At 40.6% G+C, this 26,985-nt stretch overlaps 1 protein-coding gene across 34 annotated transcripts in view; it reads left to right on the forward strand.

Moving 5' to 3' along the window:
• The window catches only part of SOX5 (SRY-box transcription factor 5), a 656,593-nt gene that overhangs the window by 508,909 nt on the left and 120,699 nt on the right, over positions 1–26,985 (forward strand). The gene's annotated exons all lie outside the window — the stretch shown is intronic.

Here is a 26,985-nt window from a genome sequence, read left to right on the forward strand (position 1 = left end):
GTAATCAAGTGTCCCGCCTTCCCTCTACCCCAAGGTGTTGAAAGTCCAGAAATTTTCAGGACTTCGGGTGACGTATTGTCTGAATGAGAAACTGGTCAAAAGGTTGCTTAGATTCTGCAGAGCAACTGTGTAGGTCCTAGGTATCTACAGGTTTACTCCTAGTAGTAGAAAAAAGTTGTTAACCCAGTATAACGAGTAAACTTTATTTAACCTCTTTTTTCCCTAAGGTATTCAGAAGTGTTCATGCCATTGACTGTATTTCATTACTTTTCTTCTGTGTGTATATATGCGTGCCCCTATTTTGGGAATAATGCAAATCAGTTTGCCCATGAAGGTTTTCACAGAATAACAAAGGAGGGGTTTGACATTTTACAGATGTCTAGAATCATGGTAAAATCTCTGTCTGTTTAAGTATGCAATTATGTATAGAGCTTTGCAAGTGGCTGTGGAAATGACTGCTATGTTCTGTTTGTTCAGTAACAACAGGATTTTCCTTCCGACGCTTCTCGTTCGTATTTCAGAATTAGTTCCCTAAAATTACGGGCCATAGCCGTAACTGCACTAAGAAAACTTAATTCCAGCTTCACGCAAGAAGAAAAACTGGCTCTGTCATTTCAGAGGATATTCTGTCAGTATCAAGACTTGTGTAACTATGAAAAACTTCTGGAGATGGTCCAGCCCTCTGTTATAAGGCAACTTAAATACAAAATGTGCTGTGCTGAAAATAGTTTTGCGATTGGTAAGACCTGGCTTGGCCTTGGCCTCTGTGTTTTTTTTTCCTTCTTTAAATTTGTGCGTGGGAGGGATTTTTCTTCTTTGCTGTATCTTTAATAAGACTTAAAAAGAAAAACAATAGTAGAACCTCTACAATAGCAAGGAAAGTATTTACATTTTTAGCATTTAGCTATGGCAGTGAGAGAGGAAGTTGTTTTATAAGCAGCGAATAAAAATAAATTGAAGTAACATAATTTGACCCCAACCCTTTTAAGTTTTAAGGCCTCGTAGATAAGAATGAAGTATGTCGTTTTTAGGGTAGCAGGGAACACTGGTTATTGATAATGAGATATAGAGCCTTTCATCTCTTGATCCCTGGTCCAAGTTTGACCTAAGTCGGTAGTAAATGAAAGTCGTCTAGCTACCATCTGATACAAGCTGCAAGCCTAAGAAATGATTTGGAGGTCTGTCTCAAGGGATTTTGGATGAAATATTGACCCTGCCAAGGTCAGAATTTCACCTCCAGGGTCCACTTCACACAAAACCCATCAGATTTGGGGCACCCTTGTTTCGGATGGTCACGTGATAAAGGTCAAGAATTGAACAGGCAGAGAGACAACAGTGTCCTCTCATTCCCACAGAGATGATCTGTTTGCAGTGAAATTTTGATTATACTGCCTGGCTCTTGACAGTTCTGTGGTCTGTATGGTCGTGTAGTCTCAGGAGCCCTGGTTGCGGCCCGATTACTGTGAAGTCACTTACAGGGAAAAACATTTAAAAATACTCCCCCCCCGTTATTGGCAGTGAACGCGAAACAAAACGTTTCTTCTAAGTTACATGCTTAGTTGACTGTTGTCAGAGAGAAGAAACCATTCCTGAAGAAATCTGCCTTTGTATGTAAATGGAGACAATGAAGTCACCCTAACATGCCCACGTTTAAAAAGGTCTGTGAGTTTACAATCAGGTTATGGTAGGTGGAACAAAGCTGTGACATGAATGTAGCTGTGAGTTCAGCTTTTCTGACCTTGCCCTAATTAATCTAACAGGCTTCTGTCACATTGGCCCGGAGTTTTTAAATAGCACTAGATTTATTGACAGGGAAATATTCCTACAAAGTCTGGATAACTATTTGACTTATGTGCAATTGAATGATTAGGCTGCAGTTATGAACACAACCTATTTATGACAAAGGGTTCGTTTTACTTGAGCCAATTTTTTCGAAGCTTGTGAGAGTTGCCATAATTCCAGATAAATTATTACACAGAAAAAAGCTATTGAAATATTGTATTGAAAACATAATACCCTAAGGTTAAAAAAAAAGCACAACCTGACTGACCCCATGATTTATGACTCCTTTCTCTGAGTGCGCTAACTTGGAAACAGTTCCCTCTCTCCGTACCCCGGCATGCAATCGCCAATACACACACAATACATAAGCAGGGAGAGACTGCAACGCGTGTCTCCTCCTTAGAGGACTGCAACTGCCGAGTGTAACTACAGCTTCATTAAACTAGGTACTTCTGTGATGCTGAAGAAAGACGCGTTAGCTACTTGAGCTTAGAAAAATGTACCTGGCACATGAGTCTCTAATTGACATTATGTCTTTTTCAAGTCCATCTCTTCTGAATTAACTGGAAGGAGGTTTCACTAATGCAGAAGACAGCCAGCTTATCTTCATATAGAGAGTTAGGTAAACGGGAGAAAAGTTGCAGATTAGATTAAATTTAAGAATCCGTATGACCTCAAAATGCTAATATATCATCTGCACAAGATTTTGTGTTTTGGCATATGATTATAATTTTTTTTTCTGCTTTTCAGGGTGTTCTAGACCTAATTTGTGAAGAGGTTTTGTGTTTCTCTGAATAAGTAACTAAACGTCCCGCCATCTTATTTTATGCCATTTTGGAATGCATCCTCCCATGCACACTGCTTTCTGTTCCATTTAATCTTCATGTGTGTGTGTATGGAAAAGGTTTTAGCTTTAACAGCTTCTGCCTGCTGAGTATTCAGGGTCTTCTCCCCTGCACACCTCAGTCTTGCTGTTTCACCAGAAATGAGACTGGAATGTGTGTTCTGTCCTGTTAACTCTTGTGCATTGACAGCCCCTAAGATCTCAGGTTGCGTTTCGGAACAGCTCTGTAGTGATCTGCAGGTGTAAACCAGGCCGAGGAAAGAGCGTGCAGACACCACATACGGCTCAGCAAGTTTTTGGACTAAATCTAGTTTTGTCCTTCAAGGCCTCAGAGGAGCTCTCACTGTCACCTCCCCATCTTCTTTTATGAGGCCACAATGCACTTCCTGGTGCCTTTGCTCTAGAACATGGTGAAGTCTGCGGCTTTGTAGCTGTTCCATCAGGTGGGCAGAGAGTGAAAGGAGCTCGAAGGCTAGCTGCTCCTTTTTCATGATGCTGAGCTAGTCCCTAGGACAGGCAATGATCCTGCGTGGTGGGGTGCCTTGAGGGGTGCCTCTGAGATGCCAGGTTTTGTGAGGTGGCGCAGTTTACACTTTCCACTCGCTCAGAGAAAAAGTCTAGCCCAGGTTGATGATGGAATAGTTTGCTTTGAAGCTCACTGACAAATGTCACTTTAATTGAACTATATTTAAAATGAAATATGGTTGTTAAAATTCATAAAGCAATTCATATTCAGTAGGGCACTGTTGATAAAATAGGTCAACCTTGCAGCCCAAATTGTGATAAAACCGATGCTACTAATCTCACAATTTTGTAGAAAGCCTGACAGTGTTTTATGTTTTTCCCTCAAGCCCCAGCTCTTGGAGTCATGTGATGACAAAAATGCCAGCTTTCATTTCTTCAAAATGTAAACTTCCAGCTCTCGTATTTCCAGGCAAAATCTGAAACCATGAACACTAAAAGTTCCAAAATTAGAAGGCAAACAAAACGGAGGCCAAATGTTGTTTTTTAAACTGTTCTGATTTTTAGTCAAAATTTTTTTTGGAGAGCCCAGCTCAAGATCTTGGAACACTTCAGGTTGCCAATAATGTAAAACTAAGATCTCAAAGCAGCAAGAAGTAACAGTGCTGCTTTACGATGTCTCTAACATTTGGGCCGCAGTTTTGTTTGACTTTTTAGTGTAATACTGCCAGTACTTGGTTACTAATTTGTATTCATTTCTGGGTGACATGCTTAGCCCAAGAACTGAGTGCTGTCTGAAACTTGAGAGCAATTCCTGCCAGACAGTAACCATTTGATGATTCTGTGTGTTGTAGTGGAGGGTTTCCTTTTTCCTTCAGAGCTAGAGACTTGACAGCAGGTGTTCTAACAGGACATCTTTGCTGTTAGAAAGTTCGGATCTCTGAAGAATGAGGGGATCCTGACTGAATTCTGATGCAGCGATAGAAAGGTGCACCTCCAGCCCATTCTGCCTGCCAGACGGGTGGTGACTTCTGGCCGGTGGCACCTGGCTGGACGACGCAGGCAGCTCCAGAGCCTGGTGGCACCTGGCAGGCATGCCGGGGGGACCCTGCTCCCAGGCAAATAACTTACTGTGGTCTCAATGGCCTCAAGCTTTGCAGGCCCTTCGCAGCTTGTCTGGCGGGGAGTGTGGGCACCGTGGCACTCCGGACTCCATGCCCCTTTGGGCCACAGGCTTCCTGGCTTTCCTGAATCCCTCAGCTGCCCTGGATGTCCTCCTGTCTCTAAATAAGGCCTTCCTTCGTGAGATTGGATCCACGTTTCCATCCTACCCAGCCGCTGTCAGCTGGCTATGTCCCTTTCCCCATGAGTTTGTTGGTAGATGGAGAAGCCTGGCTGCGCTAGTATGTTCCCAAGTCAGAATATTCCCATTCTCATTAAGTTCTGAGGTTTAAGGTGTTGTTCCAATTTGGAATGTAATAAAATCTTGAACACTTGGAATTTCCTGCAGGACGGTTAGTCCCTTTTGTAGCCAGATCTATTTTTCAAAGTCTAGCTATATTTTTGGGGAGGAAAGAAGGATTTGGTTTCTGAGTTACACAGAATTTCAGAAAAATATTTCTTAAGCTTAACATGCAAAGTTTTGAAATGACACAGTTGTTATTGTCAAAACTTTCCAAGCACCAAGAGCCTCTGGGTTGATTCCAACCTTCCAAAACACTGGTAAAGAGACCTGCTTCCAGAGTGCTTTTGATATCGTAATTTACCCACAGTTATCTATGGTGATCTTTTTGTTATTGTTTTGTTGTTGCTTTTGAACTCCTCAGGTGAGCAATCATCTGTTATCCAGAACTGGCTGAATGATGTTCAGGCCTGTTTGCGTTCTCTTTGCTTGAGAAAACATTGAGATTTTGATTGACCTATTTCAGATGAGGTTTAGTTGTAAAAAGTACCAGTTTCTCTTTGTTGTGAGAAGACACTGACCGTTTGACCATACATAAAGAAATGTAAAGATTTGTTCCGTGCCCCAACAAGTTTGCACTCTAAATTATACTTCCAGCAGAGCTCATCCTTACATTTTCTGTCTCCTGCTGGAAAGCAAACTCTAGCAGGCCACTATGTGAGCTAAATGCTTGGAGTACTTTGTGTGTATAATAAGGAGGGTAGAGATCCTTACCCCTAATCCTTGCCCCGTTGGTTTCTCCTCATTGCAACCGTAAGGACTTGTGAAATTTCTTTCCTGGTCCCCAGCTTCTTGCATGCCTGTAACCCAGAGTTCTCTAGGAGGCTTTAAAGGCTAGTTGATGAATTGTTCACTCGAGATGATACAAAAATGAGCAACCACTACACAAGTGATTGGTTACAGATTTAGTAATGTCTGTTTCTTCTGTATTACCATTTTCCCTGGGAATTCTGATTTTCTAAGAAGTCAGTGACAGCAGAGCAGTGCTTCGTGGTGCTACGACCCCTTTGCAAGCCATTGCACAGCAGAACAGTATTAGTTCTTCTGTAATTAGAGCCCTCTTTGCATATCAGAGAGAGGTGAGGACAAAAGGTTTCCTTGGTAGACAATATAGCTGTTGAAGTGAGGGCCTGATCCAACTCCCACTGAACCTAGTGAAAAGGCTCTTATTCATATTAGTGGGAGTTTAATGAGACCTTTCTTCAGTAGGAAACTGTGAGAAAGTATCTTCCTTCTCACTCTGCAAGATGTTTTCAGAACAGGCTCCGTCCACTGAGACGGTTTGTTTTTTGTTTTTGTTTTTTGCCAGTGTGGATATGACAAGCTGTGACTGCACAGTCAACCCGAGCAGGCTCGTGGATTGGGGACATTTTGTCCAAATTCATCATGTGTCAGGAGCAGCTGTTTTCCTGCAACTTATAAACATGGGCATACTGGATTCAGTGAGACGGGCCCAAGGAGGAGTCGCACTGCAGCCTTTCCCATGACTTTGCAACCTCTTCCCAAACAACTGAGGTTGCCGGCAAAGAGGCTAAACAATTGTTTCTCACAAAAGCTCTGCAGCTCATGTCCTATCAGTTATCAGAATAACTCGCCTGTCCCTTGAGCAGGGAAAAGCCTCTGGGAAATTAATTATTCAAAAAAACAACCCCCCCAAAAAGAAAAAAGACAAGGTTGGGGGAGGAAATAGGGAAAGGGAGGCGTGTAAAGAAAAATCTAGGCTAGCACTCAGAATGAGCTAATTGCTTGTTGGCCTCTCAAGGTCAGCAAATAACGTATGTGTTTGACTGAAGGGTATGATGCGTGTACTTTAGAGTAACCTATGGGCCTTCACTTCGTTCCATTACTGTAAAAGTTAAGTTAGGTAGAAGATTGCAGAGGTGTTTAGCTACACTTATTTCTGTGCAGAGCAACATTTTGCAGTAATGTACCACATTTTTACTTCCAAAGATTACCGTTAGAGCGAGCATCTACAGATCGTTGGGTTTCAGGCCTTTCCTACTCTCTCATACAATCCAAATTCACTGACTGGTGTAGTCACACCAGTGCAGACAGGGGGAATCTGCTTGGGATTTGTACAACTTGAATTGCAAAGGCATGTTTTCATCAGATGAATCAGGTTTTTTTCCTACGCTGAGCTGCATGATTGCAACAGCACTTGCTGATAATGAAGCTTTCTCCAGTGTTACCAGTCCAAATGTTCAGAAATTACGAGATAGTTTTGGACTTTGTGACATTTTTCTTGCAGTTTTAGCATCTTTTCTTAATTTCCTTTTTGTTACCGAGCTTTCAGTGTTCCCATTTTCCAGTTCTCTCACACAATCACAAGGGAGGGACAGAAAAAAACCCAAAAAAACCAGAACAAAACACCGAAACATACAAAATAATCCAGCAGCTAGGACTAAGAAAAGTGCCAGCAGTCAAAAACAGCCTTCGCAGCTGGCAGTGTTCTGCTCCAAGGCCTCATCTTGGTCTTTCTCCCCTCAGCAAGCGTTCTCTCGGAGACCTCTCTTTCCAGGGCCCTGCCTGTCTCTCCGGTTTCAGATCCCCTCTCCAATTTCAGCATCTCTTTGAGGCACCCCACAACTTTTGACCACTTCCTTCCACTTCCTTCCAGCTCCCTGACGTCGCGGTACCGAGCAATCTTCCTTAGGCAGCTGCCCACCCTTTCCTGCATCAGCTCCTCCTTTCTGCCAGCCTTCCTTTTTCCCTCCTTGTCATTATTTCCACGGTCTTTTTAATGGTTTTGGTTGGCATTTTATTGGCTATAGGGCGCGCATATATATCATTTTGTGAATGTTTGTGTTCAAAATGTGTGGGGTGGTGTACCGGTCTGCGTGTGAGCTATGTTCACGTTTGTGTACCCATGCAAGTATTTACACAGCAGGAGCAGAAAGTACCGCAGTAGCTTGTATAAGTGGCTTGGGAAGACAAACACAAACTCTTTATGGCTGTGATCTTGTCTGTATGGAGTGTGTGTAGTCGTGAGCACTTCTGTTGTGCAGCCAAAAAAGGCTGCTACTGCTGCCTCTGCAGTAAGGTAAAGCAGGAGATAACAATAAATTTTTTACTGCTGGCTGGCGGAGGTGTTTAGGATGTGTTTTCTTTATATCTTCATCCGCCCCTAATTGAAGATGCTTTAAAATTGAATGACTAGCAGTCAAAACGTGTTTGCTTCAAGCTGAGAAGAAAAATGCTGGTGTCTCTGCTTCCAAACTGATTGCGCTTTGTACACAACTGACAGCCACAGTCACTTTGAGTGACTGATAAGTGGGAAGCTTTGCCACTTATCAAGGAATGCACGCTGAAAAGAAAGGACTGGAGCCGTTCAGATGCTTTGGCATGTTCAAAATAACATCTCACATCAGTCAGACTCAGAGGCACTAGGAGACATTTCAAAATAAACTTTATATCTATCTATCTATCTAGAGGCAAAGATTCAATTTAACAGACAAATCACTGTGTGGCATCACATTGGCTCTGAAAACGAGAACATCATTATAAGGGTCACCAGTTGCAAAATGACTCAGATAGCTGCATAATTTAAGAGCATTTATTGTAGGGTCTCACCCCCCAGAAAAAACCTAAATTTGAAAATTCACAACTGCGTATCATTCTGGTGATTTCTCTCAATTGGGGATTTTCACCCCGGTTGGCCAAGCAATATTTAGTTTATGTTGCACATGACATCCTGAAACATCATCCAGAATATGATCAGATCATATTCTGATCTCATTTATTGCTTCTTTGGTATTATGGAATATGTTTAGATTGCCTGGCGTTAACTAAAATCACAAATTGGTTACTAGGATTATTGAGGAGTTGCTGCGCTTTTCAGTGATACACAGCATGAATAGAAGAGGGAACTTTTTTTGGTACGTGTTTGTTGGTGATGCTATTTGGTGATACTTATATTCTGAGATTTTGACCTGCAGGAGCTGAGGTGTGAGGGTACATTTTCTTGTACTGACTCTGTGATGACAGCAGTAACTGCCAGCGTAGGGTTCGTTTGGTCCACTGGAGGTGGTAATGTTTCAACCTGCGCTAGCAAGCATCACAGGTGTTAACCTCTTAGAGCCAAACCTGCAAACATTGAGCAGAAATACAAGCACACGTCATACGCAGAGCTGAGATGGGACGTGGGTCTTCAAGTAAAATGGGAGTACAAGGAGATAACAAGCAATTAGTGTGTCATTTCCCAAACTGGAATTTGGACAGAAGATATACGTAGTGTTGACCTGTGTCCGCTAGTAATACTTAAACAAAAAACGTTCTCTTGACTGCTGCCAGGTTTGCACCTCTTGTCCTAGCAACATTGGGAGTGTTGATGTATAAGGACCATTATCTTTTGTTATGACTTTAGGCACCGCATCTGAACTGCATCTAATTCTGCCTGGCTTGTTCTGTCTAAAATGGTTGCTTTTCTAACCAAAGCGGCTGTATTTGAGAGACAGGTTATGTTTGGCATTCCAAAGTTGCTACCACCACACATACCTATATTATCAAGAGGGAGAAATTTGAGGATCATTTAGTTTCTACTGGGAATGACTTGCTTTTCTGATTCATCTCTTGCCACGTTAAGCGGTCACAACTTTATTTTGATGGCTCATTCGAAGGAGAGTACTTCAAACTCTCTGCTGGAATAAGGGCTTAAAATGATTCAGAGGGAAAAGTATGGTTCCACTTACTGAATCAACACCACTGTCTTCACCACCTTGGATTTTCCTTGGACATCTGGCATCCAGAAGCCGATGATGCCTTACCCTGCATTGTTTAGGAGACAAGATGAGCTCATGATTGGTGATATTAGCATGCAAGAGGCCAGAGGTACTGATTTTATTTTTGTTGTCCACTTTCTGTCAGTTACCTACTACTGAATTGTATTGTATAAATCAAAGTGGAGGGCAATTACTTATGCTTGGCATTTGTAAGATGAGTAAATGAAACAGTTTAATCACTTGAAGGATAGCGATTGAAGGGGCAACGTGAGCGAAGCATGGCTTAGAAGTTTGGAGAAGGATAGGGAAAGGTACAGTTGTCTCACGGAAGTCTCTGTTGAGCAAAGATGAACTAGAGAGTTAGAGATCTCGTGCCAGCTCTCTGTATTTTGTGTATTGTATTTAATATCTGTTTAAGTTCAACTTGCACGTTACAGAGTTGGATAAAATGTGTAATGGGTAAATAATTGTAAGAAACCATTTCAGATTTTCTTCCAGATTGGTTCAAAATATGGTTTAGAGAGGCTAAGAAGTATATGTCAGAGTTTTTAATAAAAGAATTGAAGTTCTAAGATAAATGTAATAAAGTTATAAAAACTAAAATGAAGACTGATATGAAAGGTAAGGATAATAATTAAATGAGTCAAATTTAATTCACAGTACTTGGAGTTTATAAATACTTGACACAGTGAGGAAACTAATTTAAAATTGTATGTGTTACAAAATAATTTTTACCAGGTCTGACTTCTTCAAAGACGGTAGTGATAGTGTTCAGCAAATTATTCTGAAGTTGTAACTTGGATAGTTTCAACAAAATTGTTCATAGATATCAATTTAAAATGGATTTGGACAGAAATGATGAAGAAATTTCTATACTTCGGTATGCTGTGAAAATTGTATACAAAGAAATACATTAGTTAAGTAATGAGGTAAGGCATTTGAAAGTTACAAGTGCCAGAATTAGGTTAAATAGGTATATTTATTTTATTCCCATGTATCTCTGTCATACATATTCAATAAAAAATGGTATCCCGGGGGAGTAGAATTACGTGATAATATAATTGTAGACTGTACTCACAAGAGAGAAAATTTAAATTATGTTGACAGTCTTAATTCTGGCATTCCCTAATGTTTGAGTCCTTGACTTTATGTCCAAAGTAGCATTATTCTGACTGTGTTTCTATGTGGCTTTAATGGCCGTAAAAGCACTTAATACTGATACACCAACCACCTGGAATGTATTGTCAGCACAGCTTGAACCCTGAAACGTCAGCATGGGAGAAGTGCCAAATGTCCCTTGAGTTACAGGAGAAATGCTGTGTTCTCCTGGGCTAGCAGGAGAAAACAGGTCTCTGGCTGTGGTGGACAGGAGGCCGTACTATGAAGCCCCTCTCTTTCTGTATCCTGTTTCCTTTCTTCCTCCTTTTCCTCCCCTTTTTTCTTTTTTTTTTTTTTTTTTTTAATTTTTGTCTCCTTCAAAACAGAGAAGGCTTTTTTTCTGTTGCTGTCCTCAGAAAGGGAGATAGATTGCTTGAGTGCCTTTGTTGAATTTGGGCTGGCTGTGTTGAAAATGGAGTTTGACTCTTTCTTTTCAACGCCCTCCATTTGCTCCCCCTTTTCTCCCTCGGTGGGGTTGGGGCCAGATTGGTTGTAACCACAAGTTGCCACTAACCAATTCTTTCCTCCTAATTTACCACACTCTTTATGCTTCAGCAAGAAAACTGAGGATGAAGGTACGAAATTTTCAAAGGCAGGGATCTTTTTGTTAAGGGGTCTCTTGCTTTGAGTATTTGATGGAAGCCTGTTTAAGCAATTGTCCTTTAAAGCTCTGTGTGGCGAGAATATGTTTTCTTATCTTTCACACTGCGTGCAGAATCTTGTCTGCAGTTTAAGCATTACTGGGCTGAAGTGTGTCAGCGAGAGGGGCTTTTCTATATACTGTGTGTAATAAGTTTTAAGTTTTTAATACCCTTAAGAATCACATACATCTAAATTAAGCATCATTTCCAGTTTCTTTAAGTCTGAATTTGTAGTCCGAGAACAAGTAAGCATGTATTAAACAGCCGTTTGGTTACGTTCTCACCTTATACACAGAAGTAAGCTGCCTTATACACGCATAGGCACGCGTTGTCATGCATGCATTTGGGATGCCCCAATTCAGATATCAATTACAAACATGATTACTTTTCTGGACGTGGATTTTTCAGGTCTCTAAAGGTTTTACGGAGGAAGGAATAGGGACGTTTTCCATGTGGGGGCCACAGGTTATTAATACTTACCAAATTATAGCTGATCTTAGATGGCAGTTGTTCAAGGCTTTATGAATTCTTCAGCCCGGCTGACAGTTCCTCTTTGGCTGAAATCATGGCAAATACAGAGAACCCTTAGTTTAGATCAAGACACTGATGATCACAGTATTTCCCAGTGATGCAGACAGACTGACGCATGCACCGGGAGATACAAAGTAAGCAGAAATAAATGGACTTAAATTATTTGAAATTCGAAAGCTTTAAGGACATAAAACTTTCAAGCTTCCTTTTTCCCCCCTTCTGTAATTCTTTGGGTGGCTCTATAGCTATAGGCACCACTGTAAAAGTTGCCTCTGTTCTTCCACGGAACCTGGTTTGGGCAGGAAGAGGTTTCCCTGGTAGGATAGCTCCCCAGATACATGATAGATCCAGGAGTTTCTTTGGCATTGCATTAGGAAGTAAAGTTGTGGAGAGCTGATACATTCTAGCGACTGGAATTAGAATTATCCTCTATTTCTTGTATTTCTTCTCTACTTGAGACGAAAGGCAGATTTGAAATGTTATTTTTCAAGAATTTTAGCTTTCTGCGTCATGAGTTTCAGCGTGTTATTTAAGTCTACTTTCCTTGTATTATTTCTTATTGCACAGTTAATTCCCTTCTTTTTGGTACAATCAGAATAAAGAAATTCAAATTGTAATCAATTCACTGACATAGAATTCTGTATTCTATGTTAATAATATTCACACTTCTTATTTAAAAAGAACCGCATCCGTTTTAGGTGTTCTTTACATGCCCTCTGTGTATTGAGGTGGATTTGTTGAAATCACAAGTTTGCTTTCTGCATCTTTTGTGAGGGTTGTTTGAGCTCAGTATCCTCTTAGCAGAAACTCTTGCAAAAGGCCCCGTGGGAGGAAAATTGTCCATTGTGTTCTTTTGAAAGCCGGCTATCTTTTTTCCTGGAGCTGGGCTCAAGCAAGTTTATTCTTCCACTCAGGGATATCTTAGGAGGTTCCTGTCCTTTCTGGTGCCTAGGAAGCAGAGCTCAGATACGTATATTGTATTTGTTGCCATCATATAATCTGTGCAACTTCCCTGCAAATATAAAGAATTACGCTTTCCCCAGCTGTTCATTTGATAGGATTCTAGCCCTTCATTTAGAGAAAACTGTGCTTATGCGATTCACATTGTTTGAACCGTGGCCTCCCTTCTATACCTATTGTTTGTTTTGTCTTTTTTTGTTGTGCGTAACAGGTGTTTCTTTCAGACAGCCAAGGCAGCAAGGCGAGGGCTTCCTTTATGGCAGATCTCTTGAGACTTTGATTAAACTCTTCTTTGTGATAAAAATGCCACTGCCTTTAAATGAATTGCACACGTAATCTGTATTTGCACAAATGCCCTCCATCCCTCTGCCCTCATTGCTGAAGTCTGTCTCTCTTTTGGTGCGCGTGATTGCCTTTTCTCCTGTCTTTCACCGCAGAACTGATTCCTTTTTACCTTCCTGATACTATGCTCCCCTCAGAGCCTGGATGCAGCCATGGGAATGGTTTAAAAAGAGCAAACTGCTTCTGCAAAAAGAGCTCCTTTTTTTCCAGTGTTTCCTCTTGCTGCCTCTGCAAATACCGTCGTCAAACGGCTGGGAGAACCTTCCTCAGGGCTTCTCAAGGGGGAACCAAGGGTTGGAGACTAGGCACTTTTTCTGCATCTGCTGGTGCAGGTCTCAGTCCGGTGAGTTATAGGTAGCACAGATATTTTCCTGCCCATCTTACTTTTTTCTTACTACTTTTTTCTTTGACACAGTCTCACCTGCTTTTGAGGAGGGGCCCACTGCTAACAAGCTGGGTTCCCTGGCTTAGGCATGGCGATATTTCAGTATGGTCAGTTGTGGCAAGAGCTTAGGTGTGTTGTAGGCAGAAGGTACGTGTAAATCAGTACCCCATGCTACCAACTTGTGTAATGTGCATTTAATATTCTTTGTAGTTTTTGTTTAGAGTAGGACTTCCACACTTTACGGTATGCTCCCCTTGACTCTCTAGATATTAAGACAGAGAAGTAATGCAAACCGAAGAGGGGCAAGAGACCGGTACCATGTTTTTTAGAGGCTCAGTTGGCCCACAGTGTTCAGGTATCCTGGTGGAATATTGCTCACCATTATTTTCATGCCCTTCTCTTTACGCCAGGACATTTTTTTGGTTAGAAGCCCCGGGGGTGAACAGATACAAATAGGCGTTAGTCAGAAGAGATGTAATGGATGTCCTGGGAGCTGTGCCAAACAATTAAGAATATAGGCGTAATGATTTACAGGGTAAGCAAAACCTCCAGAGAATGCTACATCTGTACAGGCTGCCCTGTGAATCTGCAAAAGTCAAATAACTTGCATCATTTCAATCTACCAGCGATAATGCATATCTAGGGAACAAATATGGATGGACTCTTGCTTTCAGTCTGAGACATACCTACTGCTCATGACTTTCTGTTGCTTTCGTAGGTTGTTAGAGCTTCCCAAATGTCATCTACAGTGCCTTTGAGATCTTCTCTTTTTAGAGTGTGTTTTTCCTCCTGGTGCAGACCGACCGGCAGTTGCAGTGGCGGGGGTATCAGCACAGCCTAGATGTGACACTAGCATTGTATCTATTTTAGTGCCTAACTTTGTGGCAGTGGCAGCATCTGTGGAAAATACGAAGATAACTGTCAGAAAGAGTGTTTGAAGGGCGTTTAATTTAGAAACATTAACCCCCCCCCTCCATGCTGACATTTGCTTTAGCGTGCAGTAGTTAACAGTGGAAGATGGGACTTTAATAATGCTATATAATATGGTTTCCTAAATTGGTTCTTTCTCTTAAAATGTGTTGTCTGTTTTTGTTAGTCTTTAGCTACCCAGTGCCATAAACAAAGTTCATTACATTATTTGACTCAAAACCAATGAAGCTTTATTTTATTTTTTTCTTAACGTAGAGGTGGCAGGGGCCTGAAACTCCCTCTTCCTGTACTAGTGTACAACACCATAAAATCAGAACATGAGCATTTAGAGATACTTTGTGCTGAAATAAATGACCAAGATGCAGAAGAGACTAACGTGATGTAACAATTTTATCAAGTTCCACACAGCTCCTTCTCTGTATTAATTTTCTTTATGTTGAAGGAACCTGAGCCACTGTTTTAATATATAAATACCAAAAAAAAAAAATAAACTGTTTTAAAAAAACAAACTGTTCTGAAAGCAACCATTTCTTACGTTCAGGTATGCAAACTTCTCTCACAGGCAGCTCCCGTTAGAGTACGGGGGAATTTTCTAAGAGCGTCGCACCCATTTTCTTTCAGACATCATCTCCCCGTTCCTTCAGGAGGTGCCCTTTTGTAGGAGGTTAAGCCTTCTATCCACCAACAGGGGACTTGAGGAGGCTCCCTTGGAAGCCTGTCATTGCTGTTCTTGGATTTTGCAAGACAGTGATGCTGCCTGAGACATGTGTGAAGCTCACCTGCCCAGAAAGACTGCTACTCAACAGTCTGCTTTAAGATGGCTTTGCATGCGAAAGACTGATTTTCTTCGTTTTGGGACTATCGCTCAATGGAAGTGTCAGAAATATGGAAGGATAAATACCGAGTTACATTAAAAAGAGAAAAAAAAGCGATCTGAAATTATCTCCTGTCTCCATGTTTTCCGAGGTTTTGCATTAGCAGGGACGAAGTCACGGTGTGTTGACACAGTCTAATGTGCAATGACATAATACCTGGAATATGGAGACAGCGAGAGGCGCAAAATCAAACTTATCTGAGTTTTCACAGCAAAAGAAGGGATTAAACTTCGCTGGTTAAAATATGGATTTTTATTTTTTTTTAATAAAAACTATCCTAGTTCGATTGAGATAAACCTACTCAGATCTAATTCTGTCCAGTCCCTAGGAAAAGTGGGCCTTAAGATGTTGAGCCTATTTGCCCAATCCCTTTTTTTAGAAATAAAGATTAGGGTAGGAAGTTTGGTCCTTATCTCTAAGGTTCTTACTGCTTCAGAAGGAAACTGAAATACTTACATGAAGGACACTTTCTTGAACTTGTGATTTGTCTTCACTCAGATTATTTCAGAAAGCTTTGGCAATGTAGATTTCCCACAATGCTTGGCTATTTTTGTTTTACATATCTTAGAGGAACTATGATAAATTGTTGTTACTGCCTATTAAATAGTAGAAAGAGATGTCAAAATACTCTAGTGACTTAAAATTCAAATGTTACTGCATGTGCATGGAAACTTTGATCTGGAAGCATCATCCCCCATTTCATAACTGCCAGGTGTGATCCTTCTCTGCTTTTTCATCCCTTGTGGTTGCTTGTAGCTCCACAAAATAACATTCAATAACTAAGTTTTACTTGCATTTCACAGCCTATTTGCACGGTTATTATTATTAGTGTATGATCCAGGTCTTATGTAGAATCGTCATCACTGGATCTTGGACTATTTTTTTTCCTTTCTTTTTTTTCCTTTCCTTTCCTTTCCTTTCCTTTTTTTTTTTCTTTTCTTGTCTTTTTTTTTTTTTTTCAGCATCCTGTTTTTCAGACCAGGGGAATTGAGGACAGAGGGGAGGCAGCTTGCACATTGTTAGGCTGTAGCTCATTGCCAGAACCAGGAACAGAACCCAGATTGTCAGTCATCTCCCATTGGACCACAATACAAAATGTGAACTGACATGCAGAGTTATCTGAGATTCAGGCCTTCTAGGTTTTTATCTTCTGTCTCCATTTTTACAGTTTTTCTATAGAATTTCCCATGTCAGTGATAGAAATTGAATACAGACTGCAATGGTTGTGGGGTGAGAAAGGGGCAGGGAAGCACACAGCAAACAATCCCTGTTAGTGTCGGAGTCAGATTTGTGTTGGTGCCATTCCACTGCCTCACATCTGGAGAGCTTATGCAGAAAATCTGATCTGATCCATCAGTAAAATGTGAGTGAATAAACGGTGAAAAGTTTGTGAGGGTCAATTTCTGTCCTCTTCAAGGTGAGAAAATGATTTTCCTTGCATTTATAATATTTTCTGTGTTTAAATTTTTCTCGTTCTTTTCACTGTAACAAAGCCAAGACTTTGTCAGCACATACATTTCTTTTTCAAGCATCCCTTGATTCCGTGAAAGCTGCCTAAACAAATCAGAGTGTCAGGCACTTACCAGTCATTATGTGTGAACCCTCTCCTCACCTTGACCACTGCTAGGTTTTTATTCCATTCTGGCTGTGCTAAACTCTGCTAAACGTGAGCGGGATGCCTGCCCGTGTTTTTTTGTCCCGGATTGATCTGCTCCAACTCAGAGTGGTTCATTCACTGACTTGCTTTCTTTTCAGTTTCTGGTTGCTTAACCTGCTTTATGCCAGTCTCGGGGCTCTGGTTACCTAAGGCCAGCTCCTTGTATTTAACAGGCACAAACGGCTGTGCCTCAGGCCTGCTTCTCCCTTCTCTCCCCCTTCTTCTTCTGTTTTTCATTTAATGGCTTGCTAATAATGAAACCACAAAGGCAACAGTAGGGGCGGCATAAACACATGCTCACCTAGGGGAGAGTTGCTGATGTTTTAGAATTAAAAAACAAAACAGGATTATTATGATAATAAAAGCCAAGACAGGTGCTGGGCACTTTGTTTATTCGCTGATTAAAACAGTCACAGTGTGACATCTTTTCATATAATAAACTAAAGAGGGAGGTGGATTATTGCATTGCCAAGGCTTTGAGTATACCTTAACAGAAAATATTTGAGAAGGACCAGCTGATTTTAAGGGTCGCTGTGTATCACTGCATGCCGGGAGTATCCCTGGTTTGTAGGGTGGTGAGCGGGAAGTCAAATATTCAAAATAATTAGTCAGCTGCCAGAGCACTCATTTCCTTCTAATTTGGCGTAGTCCCTTGTTAAGTCCCCAAGAAACAAGAGGGGGGACCGTCTAAATCTATGCCTCTGCCATTGAATAGGATGTCAAATAGTGGAGGCCAGACATATGTTGCCCTCTTTGTTTCTCCCATCTTCGTCGTAAGATGCCCAGCTTCTGTTAGGCGATTGTGAGCCCTGATCCTTTCTTAAACCAATATTAAGGTGTCTTGGATTGAGTTTTAAAAATCCTTAATCCTGTTCATCCTCCTCTGACCATATTGTGTTTGTATTTTTACAAAAATGCTTTCCTAGATTTATCTTTCCGATTTTTATTGTATAAATGGGTTACTTCACGTCCGGTAGAATTTTATTTTGTGGAAACAGGTTTTAGCCATAAGCGTCCTTCATTTTCTGTCCTTCAGGCTCTTTACGCTTTCACAAAGTTCTTGGCGTAGCAGAAACTTTGCTATGTTGGGAGTTCCGTCTTTACACTCTCATGTGCGTGTGCCATAAGAATTCTCTGCATTGTGCAATTAACAGTTTCTTCTCATGCCTGATGCTCTAAATCTGCAAATGCAGTACGTAGATACTTTTTTCTTTGTCGGGCGGCTTCAGACTAAGCATTTAGACTGCCACTCTGAGTTAATTAAGCACCTATTTGAAGTTAAGCTGTTGAATGGCAAATAAAATAAAATGGTTATTGAGGTTGACACAATACTTTCTGCTTTGTCCCTTTCTACTTCTCAGTCTCTTTACCTGCTCCATATGCTGCTTTTCTGGACAGGGACACAGTATTTGACAGACAAGAAATTACCTTTAGCAAAGGGCACTTGCTGGTGTTTGGGAAAGTATGTATGCAGAAATAATGACAATAGTCCTTGTCAAAGTTCTAAATTTTGCAAGTGAAAGAAGCATATCCTTCTGTATGGGGACTGAGTAATTTCATCTCTAACCAGTACAGCTGAAAACATTGATCAGAAAAGGCAGCCACGCATCCAGATAAAACTGTTAGCTGTAACTGTTAACTTTCCGGAATGAAAGAATATAGTGCGCTCTGCCTTTTTTCCCCATTTGTTTCCAGTTTCCACAGTTTTTCTGATCTCCTGCTGCCATGTGAGATAGGTGTTCATAGGGTAGGCAGTTCTCTTTTCACAAGACAGTTAATGCCTGTCTTGCTACTTGTGGAAGTACCGGCTTTTCTTAGATAAAAATGCATTTTACTGACTTTGTGCAGGAAACCCAGGGATTCACTATTTGTTTTAAAATGAGGCGGTAAACACGCTAAGGCATAAAAACTTGTACTGATAAAATTTTTCATTTAAACTTTTTTAAGTGAAAAACTAAGATTTTCACCCCTAAGCATCTTAAGCATGAAGTCTTAGAAATTGTTTCAGCACCCACTAAAAGCAGTCATGAAATCCTTTGTCATTTGCAGGCGTTTTGGGAGAATAAATTTCAGTAAGAGAAGTGGTCAAGACAGAAGCCTCTGGGTGTTTGTTCAAGGTTATTATTTGCTTTAGCATCCTTTGCATGCTCTTTGCCTACTTCTCAATATCCACATACAAACATACTTCTCTGCATTTCTGGAGCTCACTTATGTTCCTTTACAGCATATGCTGATTTTACGTAGCAGTCTCATATACTATGAGAGGGATGAAAGTGCTCTTGGGCTTCAGAGGAAAAACAGGATGAGAATTAATTTCTTGTTCAGTTGGTGTCAGAAGCAGCTAGACATATGAAAGAAACTGGGATCTTCTTAGACTGCCTATTTGATTTTAGAGGAGGCTTAGGTGTTTACTGAAATTTCCAGCCTTCCGAGATTCTCTCGTGAGCGCTTTATTCATAGCTGCCACTGAAAAAAAGTGTATGTCACCAACATAATGCAGATTTTTTTCAGCTCGGCTGACATCTCTATACTGAACGTTTTGTGTGTGTCCATGTGTAAGTCAGCATTGACAATTCAGCAAACCACTAGGACAGAAGTGGTTTTAATTGTAATAATTTTCAGAATGTATCAAGTGTGGTTTGCTAGTTTTTTCCTTAGATTGTAGTGTACTAAAACTATAGTTGGTTTTGTTTGCATCTTTTTTGGACACAATAGTGCCACTGAACGCTTTCTTGCAGTGTTTATTTCCATCGTAGAGGACTGCAAGAGTTGTGAATGATTTGAAGAAGGCAAAATCAGTGGAGGTGCCAATGTTTCTAACTTCTTTATCCACTGAGTCCTGTAGGGAAAGTGTCTTGGTTTTGTACTGCTGCTACTACACAACCCAGTTTGGCTGATTATTTGTATTTCTGCAGGCAAGGTTTCAGCAGTTCTCCTTAGAAATGCAGGCAAGCAGGCTTTAAGTTAACAAGTACAAAGTTGGATGTGAGTTTTGGGTGAGTGCTTACAGGTAGACCTCCAAAGTCAATAAAACTCAGGAGAATGAATTTCACAGGGTGCCGGGCAAGAGAACCCTGTTGTCTTAAGCGCAAGGCAAAACTATTTTTAACTTCCCAGGACGTCAATGAGCATAAGCATTATTCTCATTATACATATGGGAAGGTGAAGTTCGGAGGAGTTAGTCATCTTGTTTAAGTTAAAATATAGAAACCTGGTTCTTACAGCTAAGCAAGATAAGACCACATCTTTCCTCCGAGATGACCTACTGGAAGATCTCTGAAGGAGCTATTTTACTTAAACAAAGACTGTCATTCTTTTTTGTGAAGCAATATCATCATACCATGATGAGATGGGGTAAGGGTTAAAAAGCATAAGGCAGCAAAATAGAAGAGAAATCCTTCTCTTCCATTAGTTACATCATTGTTTTTTAATGACATTGTAAAGAATTGATATATCTTCCCTTTCTTCCTTGAAATACATAGGATGGTTCAAATGTTCTTTAATATTATTGTAATCCTGTCCGAGCCCAAGATACTGTTTACAGCACATTATATCCTCTATAGAATCTCAGACCTTCTGAACTCTTAATTGCTCAATGAGATTGAGATTTAAACCAATAGGATTGTGTACTGGATAAGATACCAGTTTAGTCCTGTCCTCACTCTATAATCAAAGTTTATGTGGTACAGAGTTTATCTGGATGTTGACCTGTGTCCTTTATCAAATTTAGATGGACTCTATAGGGAACTATCTGTCAAGCTTCAATACAGGGCACCAGTCTAGAATACCAGGTGTATCTCCATGGCCAGCAAGTAAGAAAGGTGATAAATTAGTTGTGATTCGAGTGCCTTAATCTCTAGCTAGAGAGGACATCAATCTTGGACAGAGACACTAACCTCAAATGAACTCATTAGCTCTCTTCCCAAAGCCTCTCTGCTTCCTGTATTTTTTATTATTGGTGGCAACATCATATTCCTCCCTATCAAACGGATTCATATTCCAAGAAACCATTTTGACTCCTTTCACTTTCTCCTGTCCCAAATCGTCCTGATTATTTTGGTATGGCATTTCTAATATCCAGCTTTTTCTTCTCTTCCACCTAAACCTTCAACGACATCTTTCTCAATCTTGTGACTTGATTGCTGAGTCTTCTGTTGTCATTACAGTTCCATTGTCTCCCTGCTTCCCCGGCAGGACATTCCCCAAACACTAACCATCATCCCTTCACTTCTGTTGGTATTACTGGACCCAACTCCTTCACTCAGCCTAGGCATTAGCTCCTTCTTTTCCGTAACTTGGAATTAAAGTTTGGTGTTGTTTCTCCAAGGTTCTTCACAGACCGATTGCTCATATTTTTTTCTCTTACAGTTCATTCTGATCCTGATCTGTTCTGCTGGTGATGCTCACCTCATTGTTTTGTTTGTTCACTTTTCCTATCCTGTCTTACGCTTAATTCCAAAGTGCCCCAAATGTGTAGAGTAACCTCTCCAGAAAGGTCCAGGCTTCAGTATTCTCCAAATTATTCCTCTAATTTTAATGCTGCTGTTATCTGCTGGCAATTAGCAAATCCATGAAAACTAGACTGGAGCCAAGTACAGCACCCTAAATAATCTTGGTAGACATTTACCCCTTTCTACCTTATCATGTTTCACACTTGTGGTATCTTCTCTTAAAAAAAAAAAAAAAAAAAAGAATGTGCAGGACTCTCTTTGATCGTGCACAGTCAGATGTTGGACCTCTGGAGTCCTTTGAACTTCCTCACAATATAACTAATACGTGATGACAGTAATAGAAAGATTAACTTAACTCCACTTACTTCCCTCTTGAATTCACCTGGATTCTGAAAGTCAGTGTTTTTGTGTGACGCAGCCTTGCTTTAAAGAGCCTTGGCTGATGTGGGGCATCAATGTGATCATGGTAGTCATCTCCCAGCAATTACTTGCTATGTTATTGCACGAATCCCTAAAGGTCTTCCTTCTGGTTAGAAAATTATCCAAATGAACTCTGTCTACTCATGGATCAATCTGCCCATGTATGTTATTTAGGTTGAGAATTGGTATGAAATATGTACCCAAATTTGGTTTCGCAGCATCAGTTTCTCTCTGCTTCCTACTGTCTACCCACTGGACTTTAAGTTGCTACTAATGCCTGGACTCAGGGATGCTGAGGAGCTAAGGAAGCTTCCTTTATCAGAAAAGATGTGAGTAAATTTAAACTTACTTGTCGCATTCCCATTCAGTATGGGCTTCATCGAAAGTGCACTTTGAATTGTAGTCCGTATCATGCACAGCATTCATTCCCCTTATGCCACAGAAAGCAAATAGTGGGAAAAGGCAAGCTGTAATAAAACCAAAAAGCACCTGATGTTATCTCTTCCCTCTTGGGAACTCCTGCAGCTTTCAGTACATTTGTGTGCCGCTGAGAAAAAGAAAGGTAGCGGTGGGATTATTAGTGAAGAGAGCAGCTTAAGAGAGACATGAAAAAGGGACCAGTTCTTATTCTGATTCCCTTTTTTCCCAAGCAGTTAAAACATGCTTCTGTCAAACTCCTTTCATTGGTCTCTTTTTCTCAGCAAAGTTACCAGTGGTTTCATTCATAAGATGATCTCGAAGGTTGTTTCACTGTCACTGGGATATAGTTAAAGTATTTTGTAAAGGGTACCACTCAAGTGTAAAGATGCCTGGTAGGAAAAATAAAGCCCTTGCAGAAAAAGAGCAGCAGCCCATCAGATCTTGCTTTTTCAAACCAGGCAGGTTCCCCCATGGAAAGATTAATTACAGTCAGGTTTGGAAGACAGCCTTGCTGTGTTTTTTTTCTCCTAACATTAGAAAAGATAAAGGGGGTGATTAGTGTGCACAAAGCCTCTGATCAAACCAGCACCGAGGTTTGTGACAGGAGGTTCAAACACTTTATGGATCACTGGTGCTGACAGGTAGATCACACAAGCCTTAAACAGATGTTTAGTGAGAAGATGAATGTGTGCGATCTCAAACATGCAGGGCTCCTTTGCCTGGCCATAATAGCCTGTGAAGCATTAAAAACCTTCCATTTGGGTTTTTTTTTTTTTTAAGCTGGCCCACTAAAAAGGGAAAAAGGAAAGCACTAACAAGCTTGCATTAAATTTTGGATTTTTTTTATTTAAATTGAAACCAAATATGGCCAGGTTCTTAAAGTTGTTAAACTTTTTCTTTAGGAAGTGAAGGCTGTTGCTTTGGGATGTATGACCAGAATTTGCCCTCTCTTTAACACCGTTGCTGTGAGCCAATGAGTGTGCATGCTCTAACGAAGTGCATATGAGATGCTCAATTGGAATAGAGATATGTTCAAATTAAATTACGGAGGTCTTTGTACCAGAAAGCTTCAGAGATGGGGTGCTTTCTGTGGGATATGCGTACCCATAGCGTATCGGTAGGATACACTACATCAGCACAATGACTTGAAAATACAGTAATTATGTAAGGCGTGTTGAGCAAACTGTATTTACTAGACCCCTTTGAAACATTTTGAGTTGTTGGTATGAAGGGAGGAAAACATTGCATCGGTGCCATTTATTATGAAAATTCAGAAGTTCTGGGTGTGATTTTTAGTACCTTCTCCAGAGAAATTATCTTTAGCCTTGCACTTTGTAGTCAGAGTCCTCTCATTTGGAGGTGAAGATGTCCTGTGTGGGGGACAAGTGGAGACCCTCCCTATCTAGCAATATATTAAGACCTTGGCAGAACATCTGATGAATGTCAGACACCTGGAGGGATCTATTCAATTTAGAAATGGGCTCAAGCCAAAAAATTCAGAACCCAGTCTCAGATTCGAACACTCCAGAGTTCAAGGATTTTTTGGACAAAGGGTTTAGGCCACTTCATACATACAAGCAAATTACAGAATTTGGTCTGGGCATAGATTGCAAGCACCCCTAAAATCCCAGAGTGTTCTTTAGGGTTTGATTTAGTTGATCTGGAAAGCCCTGATCCAGGGTTTGAAATCTTTGCCATCAACCTTGAAAGCAGTTGGTTCATAAGTGGGGTTTTTTTCTTACTTTCCCCCCCATTTACTGGTTTTTAGTTCTTTTTAAAAAATGCAGAATAAAAGGTGTTTGTTGTAAGCAACTTCCCAAATTATTTTTTTGCCATCCACGAGTGTAGGGCTGCCTGTTTGAATGTTTCCAAGAAAGTATTGTTCTTATGTGACAACAGGTCAGAAAGACTCTGCATTAATTACACTAACATATGGTTATTAACAGATTCTAGCTCAGGGAGCAATACTTTACAATGTTATCTTCCACATAGTCAGATGTTAGCCATATTGTCAGTGCTGGCAGCTATTGTTTCACTCATTTACTTCACAGAGCTAATTACTCCCTAATAATAACTTTACCTTGGAGTTTTTCACTTGCTTGTGCCAGCAAACCTGTTCACACTACATATGCTAATTATTGGCACTTATTCATTATGTTAAGATAGCTTTAAGTTCAAGCTGTGCAGCCTGGCTTTCGGTATGGAGCCAGCTGGCTGCAAAGTTCCACCTTTTTTTTTCCCTTTTTTTTTTTTTTTTTTTTTTTTTTAACTAAAGTCATTAAAAGTTTTAATATGGGCCTATCTTGTTCTCTTTACAAGATTCAGTCTTTCAGGAATTCAGGCGCATAGTTGGTTGCTCATGGACAAATGCAAGTTTATAAGGAGTTCCTGGTTTTCTTAAAATACTTCTCAGAGTTTGCAGTGAGGTCTTTTCTGTTAAGGGGATTGTAAATTCATCTGTAATTTGAACTATGAGGCCATTTACCAAAATGGGTATTAATTTTCCGCCTTCCCCCACCCAGTTCTAGCTCCTTGCCTGTTTCATCACTCCTATACTTTTCCACTGGGATTCCCAAGGCCTTTTCAATGCCTGTTGAGGATGCTCGCTGTTGATTTTGTTTCTCTACGCTTTCAATGTCCAAGAGTCTAAACCTTCAATGAGCTTTCTATGGATGGATTCACTGATTTGTCCTGGGCTCAACATAAGTACAGCAAATCAGATCATTCAGACTTACAGCCTAAAACAGAGAAATTTCATGGGATTTGGTCTATTATATCTTTCCAGAATTCTCAGTGATCCTTTTTCACACACTGGAGTAGTGCATATTCTCATAAAACCCAGAGAAATGCAGTGTCTTCTAAAGATAAAATACTGTCCTTGATTTGCATGAAGAATTTGTGAATACCAACTGAACATCTACATGGGAATCAAAGACAATTGATGGCGGATCCAGGTTAATGTTGTATGTACAGTATGGGATGTTACAGAACTGGCTGTTTTCAGCTGTGACTCTTGAAGAGTCCTGTGTCAGATCATCGTCTCGCGTAAATCAGCATAACTGCTTTTCCACTACCTGGTAAACCGGTCTGACACCCTGTGAAGTTCTTAAAGAAATGATTTTTATCCAAGATAAGGTGAACCCATGTGAAATCCCATTCGTTTTTATCAGTAGAAAGAGGAGACTGAAATCTTCCATATGTAAGAATTCAGTCCGTATTGGGGGGAAAATAAAAAAGACATATTTCTGCCTTCCCCTGAGCTTAAAAGCTTTGATTCTATATTACAAATAAAAGGTTTATTTCAAGTTGTGGTCCCGCTAACTTGATTAGAACAAATGCATGCAGAAAACTGCCGTTTGGCCATCTTATCTCCTTGGTGCGCGCATTAGATATGTTAGGTTTTCTCTCCATGCTAGTTGTAGTATCGAAGAAAGCATGGATGAATTAAGTAAGATTATTTCACAGTCAGGAAAGACTAGATCTCTCCTCTCCTGTACACGTGTGTACTTTCTTCCAGTGTCAGTATGAGCTGGTTTTGTATACCTTAGTGGAGAATTTGGTCATAAAATAGGAGAGAAAAAGCAGGACACCTGAAACCAAAAGAAAAGATTTACTTGAAATAAAACTATTTTTTCCTGCAGCTTCCCATTTTACAGCCTCAGAGCTTTAGATTGGATTCCCTCCCGTGTTGCTGCAGTTCTGCTTCAGTACAGTTCCAGTGGTATCAATAAACAGTTTGAATAGAATTCTTAATAAAAATGAAGTAAACAGACTTTTAGTTGAGCCATAATAGATGATCTTTACAGACTTTTTTATTTCTGGTATTTCTTGGGCTAAAAAAATCAGAGTGTTTTTTAGTAAACTGCTGTAATGTCCAGTCCACATTATACAATGGTCAGGGCTGGGGGCAGTGGGGGGTGGTTTATCCTATCCAGAAGTGATTTGGAGCTATGGAGACAAGTGGTACACAAAAGGTGGGAGAGGAAAAACTCCAAATTCTGCTCCTGGCACACAGCTCCCGCAGTCAGTGGCTGCATTGTACGAGTAAAGCATGGAGAGTAGATCTAGCAGTGGTTTGCTAGGTCAGAGGTTGGTTTTCAGTTGGGAAGAAACTAAAGATGATTTCTAAAAGCTTATTCTCAGCAGCGACCCTGGAGCTGACTGCTGTACTGTCCGGTGAGATTTCACCTCACTTGAAACAAGGGGACTACGGGGTGTTGTATCTACTGAACAGATCGTATTGAAACGAAAGAAACTGTCATTATGTTTAGAGAAGGTTTGAACCCAAACCATCAAACTGTGGTACAACTTTCCTGGAAGCTGACTTTCGCCTGTTTTTATGAAAGGCTGAGCCTAAATGCCAGATCTGAATTCATTGTGGAGATTTAGATTGAGATTTGAACTTCGGAGTTTAGACCTGTGCTAAGAGCGCGTGGTATCACTGCTCAGACACCCCTCAGTTTCTACCTTGGTGGCCTTCTGCTTTCTTGATAGACTTAAAACATTGCCAAAATAGCACACCACCTAATAACAAAATATTAGTATTTTATGCAAGGAAGTGAAGCGGGGCATGGCTGAAGAACCTACATTGGGAAGCTCTTGTAGCATTATAGGGCTGTGGCTGGGAACCCTGGTTTTAAGAACAGTGGAAAGGGGAACCCGGGGAGCCTGTGAGGGCAGTTAGATTGAGCTTCAAGTTGGTTTTCTAGGATTAGGCACGGTATTTCAGGCCAGGTAAATGAAGACAGAGGAAAGCCAATCATTCTGGCTTCTCCTTCCTAACTGCTCCTTCTGTGTGCCTAAATTGAAATTTATATTTCCTCACCCTTCCCATCATGAGAAGTTTGACAACTAATTATTGAATCCACTGGAGGTGAGAGTAAATGGGAATTTCTGGAGGGAATGTTAGTATCGGTATCCATCTGATCAGTGAGTGTGAGAAAAAAG

This window comes from Larus michahellis, chromosome 1, assembly GCF_964199755.1.
Source record: "Larus michahellis chromosome 1, bLarMic1.1, whole genome shotgun sequence".
Classification (NCBI taxonomy): Eukaryota; Metazoa; Chordata; class Aves; order Charadriiformes; family Laridae; genus Larus; species Larus michahellis.